Here is an 8614-nt window from a genome sequence, read left to right on the forward strand (position 1 = left end):
GCAGAAGGCGGTCCCGGAGATACTAAAGAAACATTTCAGGATCTGTAAATTGGACGTCCTGTAGGCATTTAAAGCTATATTTCCCATCCAGCATGACCAGTGCAGGAAAATGATGGAAGCTATAATTCATCAATTCTGGAGATCAGAATCAGAGTTTGAGGGATTCATTTCTGCAGAATATTCTAGGAGGGTCGCCCAGAAAGTAGTGCACCAAATTTTTTTTCTTCAATAATTATTTATTGAACACAATGAACCTTACACACAAGAAAGAATGATGTTTCTTCTACACTCCCTATTTTTCCACACAATATCCATCCCGTTCTATGGCCTTCCTCCAGCAAGACACAAGGGCATGTATGCCCTGTCGGTACGACTCCTTGTTCTGGTCACAAAGCCGTTTCTGCACTGTGCGAATCACCTCTTCGTGATCCTCAAAATGTCTTCCATGAAGGGCATCCTTTAATGCCCTGCAGATTCTCCATAAATTGTACACAAACATTTGTGAATGTTCCCAACAGTTTCTTTCTCTGCAGAAATTCAATGACAACACGCTGTTTGTAACGTACAGCACTTTCAGATGCCATTTTGAAACACTGCTGCAGTTACGCCATCTGCCTGAAGAAACACAAAATTTACACACACAATTCAAATAATGTATATGTAAAGTTTTGCATTTGTACCATTACTGTAGACTGAGAATAAAAATGTGGTGCATTACTTTCTGGGCGATTCTCATACTTTGATATAATTTTTTTTTTTAATTGGCCAAGTGTGATTGGACACACAAGGAATTTGTCTTGGTGCATATGCTCTCAGCGTACATAAAATAAAATATACATTTGTCAAGAATCATGTGGTACAACACTTAATGATTGTCATAGGGGTCAAATAAGCAATGAAGAAGCAATATTAATAAAAATCTTAGGATATAAGCAACAAGTTACAGTCATACAGTCAACATGGGAGGAAATGGGTGAAAGGAATGATGAGAAAAACTAGTAGAATAGAAGTGCAGATTTAGTAGAAAGTCTGACAGTATTGAGGGAATTATTTGTTTAATAGAGTGATGGCGTTCGGGAAAAAACTGTTGATTTACTCAATGTTTGCAAAAGACATTAAAGCTACGATATTTTTAAGTATAATATCAAATAGAAACATAGAAACATAGAAGTCTGACGGCAGAAAAAGACCTCATGGTCCATGTAGTCTGCCCTTATACTATTTTCTGTATTTTATCTTAGGATAAATACATTAATAGGTAGTCCTGGACTTAAGACCTATTGGTTAATGACTGTATAAAATTACAACAAGCCCAGAATGATATAATCTTTTGGATATCACTTCTTGGTATCTTAAAATCTCATATTAACACCCAAACACGACTTGACCACATTTTGGGTGCCTAGCAATCAGTTCACCTTTATGACTATTACAGTATCTCAAGGTCATGTGACCATGAATTGGATTATTATTATTATTTTGGTCATTTGGAAGAATGGCTTCGCATTTATTGCAGCATTCTCTTAATGACCATGTATTCCCTTAATGGCCACCCCAAAAAATGGTAAAATCAGTTCTGGTCACACAGGACTTATGACTGTAATGACTTACAACCAGAAATCCAGTTACATTCATAATCATAAATGAAGGACTAACTATAATAGATGCAACATATTGTGTTACATTGTGATCATTCTGTTCATATTTTAACTGTTCTACACTAATCCTCTCTGCCCTTCCTCCCCTATTTCAGTGTACATGTAGGCCTCCTAACCACAACATTTGGTTTCAGATGACAGGAAGTAAACAGATTATGAAGTTTGAACCAGATGAGAAATTGTGAAATACAAAAAGAATTATATTAAGGAGAACACAATACAAAAACTATGGTGCAACATTGTTTAGCTAATGTAGTTTTGGCATTTGAGATGAAATAAAATACTTAAAATATTTAGACAATTGCATAGCATGTTAATTATATGCAGTAACAACTGTACTAATATTTTTCAATTTTTAAAAACCTCATTTTTCTGAATTATCAAACACAATAGAGCTGCGATGGTGAACCTATGGCACACGTGTCACAGGTGGTATGCGGAGACATATCAGAGGGTACACAAGGTCAGCTCCACTGCGCATGTGTGTGCTGGATAGCTGGTTTTTGGCCTTTCGGAGGTGGGAGAGAGGCTGTTTTTGACCTTCCCAGGCTTCAGGAAAGCCTCTTTGTGGGAAGAATAACGGGCGCAACAGGGAAGCCTCCTGAAATACATGGAGGGTGAAAAATGGCCCAATGGGCCTACCGAAGTCCAGAGGCTTCAGTGAGGCCCACGCTCATGCATGGGATGGCATTACAGGGTGTTGTGTGTGCATTCGCAGGGGGAGGACATTGTATTATCGCACACACATGCATCCTTTAGGCACCTGAGCAGAAAAATGTTCGCCATCACTGGCTTAGAGTCCTTGCTGACCATTGCAATTGAATATTTTTTATTTATTTGTTTTGTCCAATACACAATAATACACAATTAAAGTTATAGAGGATATATACGAGTAGAATGTATCAAAGAGAGTAGAGAAGAGAAATATAGGAGTAAAATATAACTATAGAGAATAGCAGAAAATATAAGAGATAAAAGAGATAGAAGAGATTATTATTATTATTATTATTATTATTATTATTATTATTATTATTATTATTATTATTTTTTATTAGATTTGTATGCCGCCCCTCTCCGAAGACATAATGGATAGAAGAGATAGAAGAGAAGATATAGGAGATATAGGAGAGACTATAGGACAGGGGACGGTAGGCACTCTGGTGCAGTTATGTACGCCCCTTATTGACCTCTTAGGAACGTGGTGAGGTCAACTGTGGATAGTCTAAGGGTAAAGTGTTGGGGATTAGGGGATGATACTACAGAGTCTGGTAGTGAGTTCCACGCTTCGACAACTCGATTGCTAAAGTCATATTTTTTACAGTCCAGTTTGGCGCGGTTAATATTAAGCTTGAATCTGTTGTGTGCTCTTGTGTTGTTGCGGTTGAAGCTGAAGTAATAATTGACAGGCAGGACATTGCAGCATATAATCTTGTGGGCAATACTTAGATCATGTTTGAGGCATTGTAGTTCTAAGGTTTCAAGATCCAGGATTGTAAATCTTGATTCGTAGAGTATTCTGTTTCGAGTGGAGGAGTTAAGGGCTCTTCTGGTGAAGCATTTTTGGACATTTTCAATGGTGTTAATGTCCGAGATGCGGTATGGGTTCCAAACAGATGAGCTATATTCGAGGATGGGTCTAGTGAAAATTTTGTAGGCTCTGGTAATTAGAATAGGCAGATGATCCACGTGACTGAATTCAATTTCCCCTGAAAATACATGTAGTCCTTGACTTACAACAGTTCACTCAGTGACTGTTCAAAGTTACTGTGGCACTGAAAGAAGTGACATGGCCATTTTTCATACTTATGACTGTAGTTAATTGCCTTCCGAAAGGCCATCCAGACCTGGCTTTGCTGACAGTGTGTCTGTTGTCTGATAGATTGGATTTATGGGATTTATAATGGGGGTTTATAGTTTTAGCATAGGGGTTTTATTATTGGATTTGTTTAGAGTTTATTATTGATATTTGACTTTTTTTTATTTTGTATTATATTTGTATTGTTGTAAACTGCCCTGAGATTGGGTGGAATAGAAGTTGAACAAACAATAAATAAATAAATTATAAACAGTGTTAATTCTCAGTTATTATAGCCAGGTTCAAAAACCAACTCAGTCTAAATTTAATTCATTAATCTATGCTATTATTATTATTATTATTAATAATAATAATAATAATAATAATAATAATAATAATAATAATAATTAGATTTGTATGCCACTCCTCTCCGAAGACTTGGAGTGGTTCACAACAAAAGCCACTTGTTTGAAAGGTGTTTGTATATACAGTATATGGATTTTTGTTTCTGTCTTGAAGTCATTCTTGACTCCCGGTACCTATGTGGACAAATCCATGCAGTTATCTTCAGAGGTCATTTGCTCCTGGCTTATTCCTAGGGCTGAGAGAGAGAGTGAGTGGCCAAAAGATCCTCACTTGACTTCTTCATGCCTAAAACAGACTACAACTCCTGGCCCAGAGTCTTTACTCACTATTTCAAGTTGGTTCAATATCCACTAAAGGTAAAGGTAAAGGTTTCCCTGTCCAGTTGTGCCCTATTCTAAGGCATGGTGCTCATCTCTGTTTTTTGGTTGAGGGACCCAGCATTGTCTGAAGACAATTTCCATAGACATATGGCCAGCATGATTATATGCCAAAGGAGCACAGAATGTTACCTATTTATTTATTTATTTATTTATTTATTTATTTATTTATTTATTTATTTATTTATTTATTTATTTATTTATTTATTTATTTATTTATTTATTTATTTATTTATCCAATACACAATACATATTGAGGAGAATAGACATGTAGTAATATATATAAAGAAAAGGATAAAAGAAAAGATATAAAAATAGAGGAGAACATATATGAAAGGAAGAAAAGGATAAAGGAGAGACAATTGAACAGGGGACAAAAGACACACTGGTGCACTTATGTACGCCCTTTACTGACCGCTTAGAAACCTGGAGAGGTCAATCGTGGATAGTCTAAGGGAAAAATGTTGGGGGTTAGAGCTTGACACTAATGAGTCTGGTAATGATTATCTCAGGGACCGCCTTCTGTCGCACGAATCCCAGCAACCGATTAGGTCCCACAGAGTGGGCCTTCTCCGGGTCCCGTCAACTAAACAATGTCGTTTGGCGGGACCCAGGGGAAGAGCCTTCTCTGTGGCGGCCCCGGCCCTCTGGAATCAACTCCCCCCAGAGATCAGAATTGCCCCCACCCTCCTCGCCTTTCGTAAGCTCCTTAAAACCCACCTCTGCCGTCAGGCATGGGGGAACTGAGATATTCTTTCCTCCTAGGCCTCTACAATTTATGCATGGTATGTCTGTATGTATGTCTAGTTTTATAATAAGCGTTTTTTAGTTGCTTTAGTATTGGATTGTTACATGCTGTTTTTATCACTGTTAGCCGCCCCGAGTCCACGGAGAGGGGCGGCATGCAAATCCAATAAATAAATAAATAAATGAGTTCCATGCTTCAACATCTCGATTGTTAAAGTAATATTTTTTTACAGTCAAGTTTGGAGCGGTTAATATTAAGTTTGAATCTGTTGCGTGCTCTTGTGTTGTTGCGGTTGAAGCTGAAGTAGTCATTGACAGGCAGGACATTGCAGCATATGATTTTGTGGGCAATACTTAGATCGTGTTTTAGGCGTCGTAGTTCTAAGCTTTCTAGACCCAGTATTGTTAGTCTATTTTCGTAGGGTATTCTGTTTCGAGTGGAGGAATGAAAGGCTCTTCTGGTGCATTTGCATGCTTTTGAACTGCTAGGTGGGCAAAAGCTGTAGCAGGAATGGGAGCTCATCCTGTTGCATGGAGCTCAGGTTTCAAACCTGGACTGTCAGCTGTCCAGCTGACAAGCTCAACATCTTTAACCTACAGGATTAATTCATATGTTCTCCGCTCTTTCCCAATTATTTTGCATGTTAAATACACTATGTCAAAAGGAAGTGCTCTAAACATGTGCAAGGGTGCTTTGGGGACTGACAAGTTAGGATTTCCTTCTGCTATTTTGAAGTTCAAGTCCTGTGGAAATAAACACAATAAAGTTAATATAGACTTTGAATAAAAATACTGAATTAACAGGTTAACAGAGTGATATGAAATGAACCTCATATATCACATTGGCTGTCTGCATCTTAGCATTAAAATGTGTTTTAATAGATGAAGAAAGAAGGGAAGTTGTAGAGGGCAGAATATGCCCTCCTTAGCCATGGGTCTTCTTCTGTCATCAGATATTGGCGATCCTATTAGTACACTGTCCAAACGGTTGAGTTGGTAATATATAAACAAGCCAATTATGGTTGTATGGATTGATATAATAGAGCTTTAAAATGTATGCTATGTTCTGATTTGCTGTAGTATTGCAAGTTACCATAAGAGGGAGCTAGAGATCATGGCTTATTCTCTGTCGTTTCATTCTGATCCACTTTTTGACTTGAAAGTGATCTCTGTGTAATGCTCTGATATTCTGATGTAATATATCTGACATTTTGTAAGCTGTAATATATTTGTTGAATGTATAATGCAAAGACAAACTGGTAAGAAGATTATTGTACTTCTAGAGATTGACTGATTTGAACATGTATGATCTGGAATGTTTATTTGGACTGTTCTGTTTGTTAAATAAACTCCATACATACTTTAACGTATCTTTGTGTGTGACTGGATAATTACTCATATCTACTGCAATATCCCATTTTTACGTGCATGTCCTTGATAACTCAAGGGTTACTCTGCACACACGTTAACAGATCCTATTTTTAGCAACAGCCTCACGGAAAAGTGCTGTTGAGTTTTGTCCAAACCAGTCCCTTAGATATTGAAACTATTAAATCACTGCACCGGAGACTTCTGTTTGTTCATAACACGTTTATTCACAAATCACAACGAGCAAGCGTTCTCCTGAAAGGCAACTCCCAACAAGGGCAACGGCTAACCCGTTGCCCTATTTATACCTTTTCTTATACACAGGCTTTCTAACTGACAACCGTTTAACTTTGGCGGCAATTTACATTTAGCCGCGTCAATTTATTTAAACGAACACAACAACCCTCCCCTTTTAGTTAAAACTATGGTCTACACATTTATCCAAGTGACGTAGTCCTGTAACCGGATTAGTGGTTTCACGGTTCGTTGTGACCTGCGCAGTTCAGTTTCCTGAGAGCTATCTCCCTGGATGGCCAGCAATTTTTCTGCTCTGCTAAGGCCGGTTTCTGACTGGCCTGATTGCGATGTTGCAGCCGGGTCTTAGCTGGCCTCCAGGGGCACTAGGTAGCCGTCGCTGGAATCCTGAACAGGTTCAGGTAAGTTTTCTTTTTGGTTTTCTACAATGGGTAAAATGTTAGGATTAGTTTGAATTCATTTCCTTAGTTGGTCTATGTGACGGTGCCAACTTTGGCCGTCTTTTAATATAATTAAATATGTTTTAAAACCTATTTTTTCTACTACTGTTCCTTCTTTCCATTTATAGTCCGAATCGTAATCCTTTGCATAAATTAATCGCCAGTGTTAAAATTTCTTTCTATTTGTGGTTTTAGTTCTTTTTGTTCATTTTGATAGTTTGGGTGAATGCGGTCTAATTTTGAACGAATGTTTCTTCCCATAAGGAGTTCCGCTGGGCTTTTTTGAGTTGATGCGGATGGGGTTATTTGTTGGATTATAAGAAATTCGTCAATTTGTTGTTGCCAGTCTCCTGGTGGTGATTTGTTTAGTGCTTCTTTTGTTATTCTCACCATTCGTTCTACTTGTCCATTCGCTTGGGAAAGTGAGGGGGGACGAGTGTGTGTTTGATGCCTTGTTCTGCTAGGAATAGTTCCATCTGTCGTGTCGTTAATTGTGGTCTGTTGTCAGAAACTAATATGTCTGGAATGCCGTGTGTGGTAAACAATTTTCTTAATACTTTAATTGTGGCGCTTGTAGTAGTAGATGTCATCAATTCAACTTCTAGCCATTTGGAGTAGGCATCTACTACTATTAAAAAAGATTGGCCTCTAATTGGACCTGCAAAGTCAATATGTATTCGTGACCAGGGGCCCCTCGGTGTTGGCCATTCAGATGGTTTGATTTTGGGTGGATTGGGTCTTGACTTTTGGCAGGGGAAACAACCACCCACCAACAATTCTTTGTCCAACCCTGGCCACCAGAAGTGGCTTCTTGCTATACTCTTCATTTTGACTATTCTGGGATGTCCTTGATGCAATAGATTTAAAGCTCGTTTTTGGAGTGTCTTTGGGATCACTACTCTGTCCCCCCATAAAATGCAATCTTTTAGTACGTTGAGTTCCATTTGTCTATTCTTAAACTGTTGAAATTCCTCTGAAGGTTTTTCTGCTGGCCATCCCTTTAATATCCATTGCTTGACATGTTTTAAAACTGGATCTATTTTAGTTTGGTCTGCTATTTCAGAGGCTGTTAATAGCCCTTGATTATTTATTTCAATAAGGAGGATACTTGATGCTGGAGCAGGGTCGGTGACTAATTCCTTTTGTGGACATCTGCTTAACGTGTCGGCATTTCCAATGTCCTTCCCCCCCCCCCCCCCCGTGCTTAAGAATATAATTGTACCTGGCTAAGAAAATAGTCCATCAGGTCATCCGTGGTGATAGGAAAGTGGGGGTTTGTTTGTCTCCAGCAAGAATACCAAGGAGAGGCTTGTGGTCCATAATTAGTGTGAAGGGACAGCCACAAAGGTAATAGTGAAACCTTTTAACACCTGCCATGGCAGCTAGAGCCTCTTTGTCCAGTTAAGAATAGTTCCTTTTGGCGGAAGAAAGTGTTTTTGAATAGAATGCAATTGGGGCTTCAGTTCCGTCTGGGAAAATATGGCTTAAAACGGCACCTATGCCGAAGGGGGAAGCATCACAAGTTAACGTTACTGGCGTTGTGACATTATATTGTACCAACTTTGACGGCAACTTACATTTAGCCGCGTCTTAACCAATCAGTGAATT

This window comes from Erythrolamprus reginae, chromosome 2, assembly GCF_031021105.1.
Source record: "Erythrolamprus reginae isolate rEryReg1 chromosome 2, rEryReg1.hap1, whole genome shotgun sequence".
NCBI classification, from domain to species: Eukaryota; Metazoa; Chordata; class Lepidosauria; order Squamata; family Dipsadidae; genus Erythrolamprus; species Erythrolamprus reginae.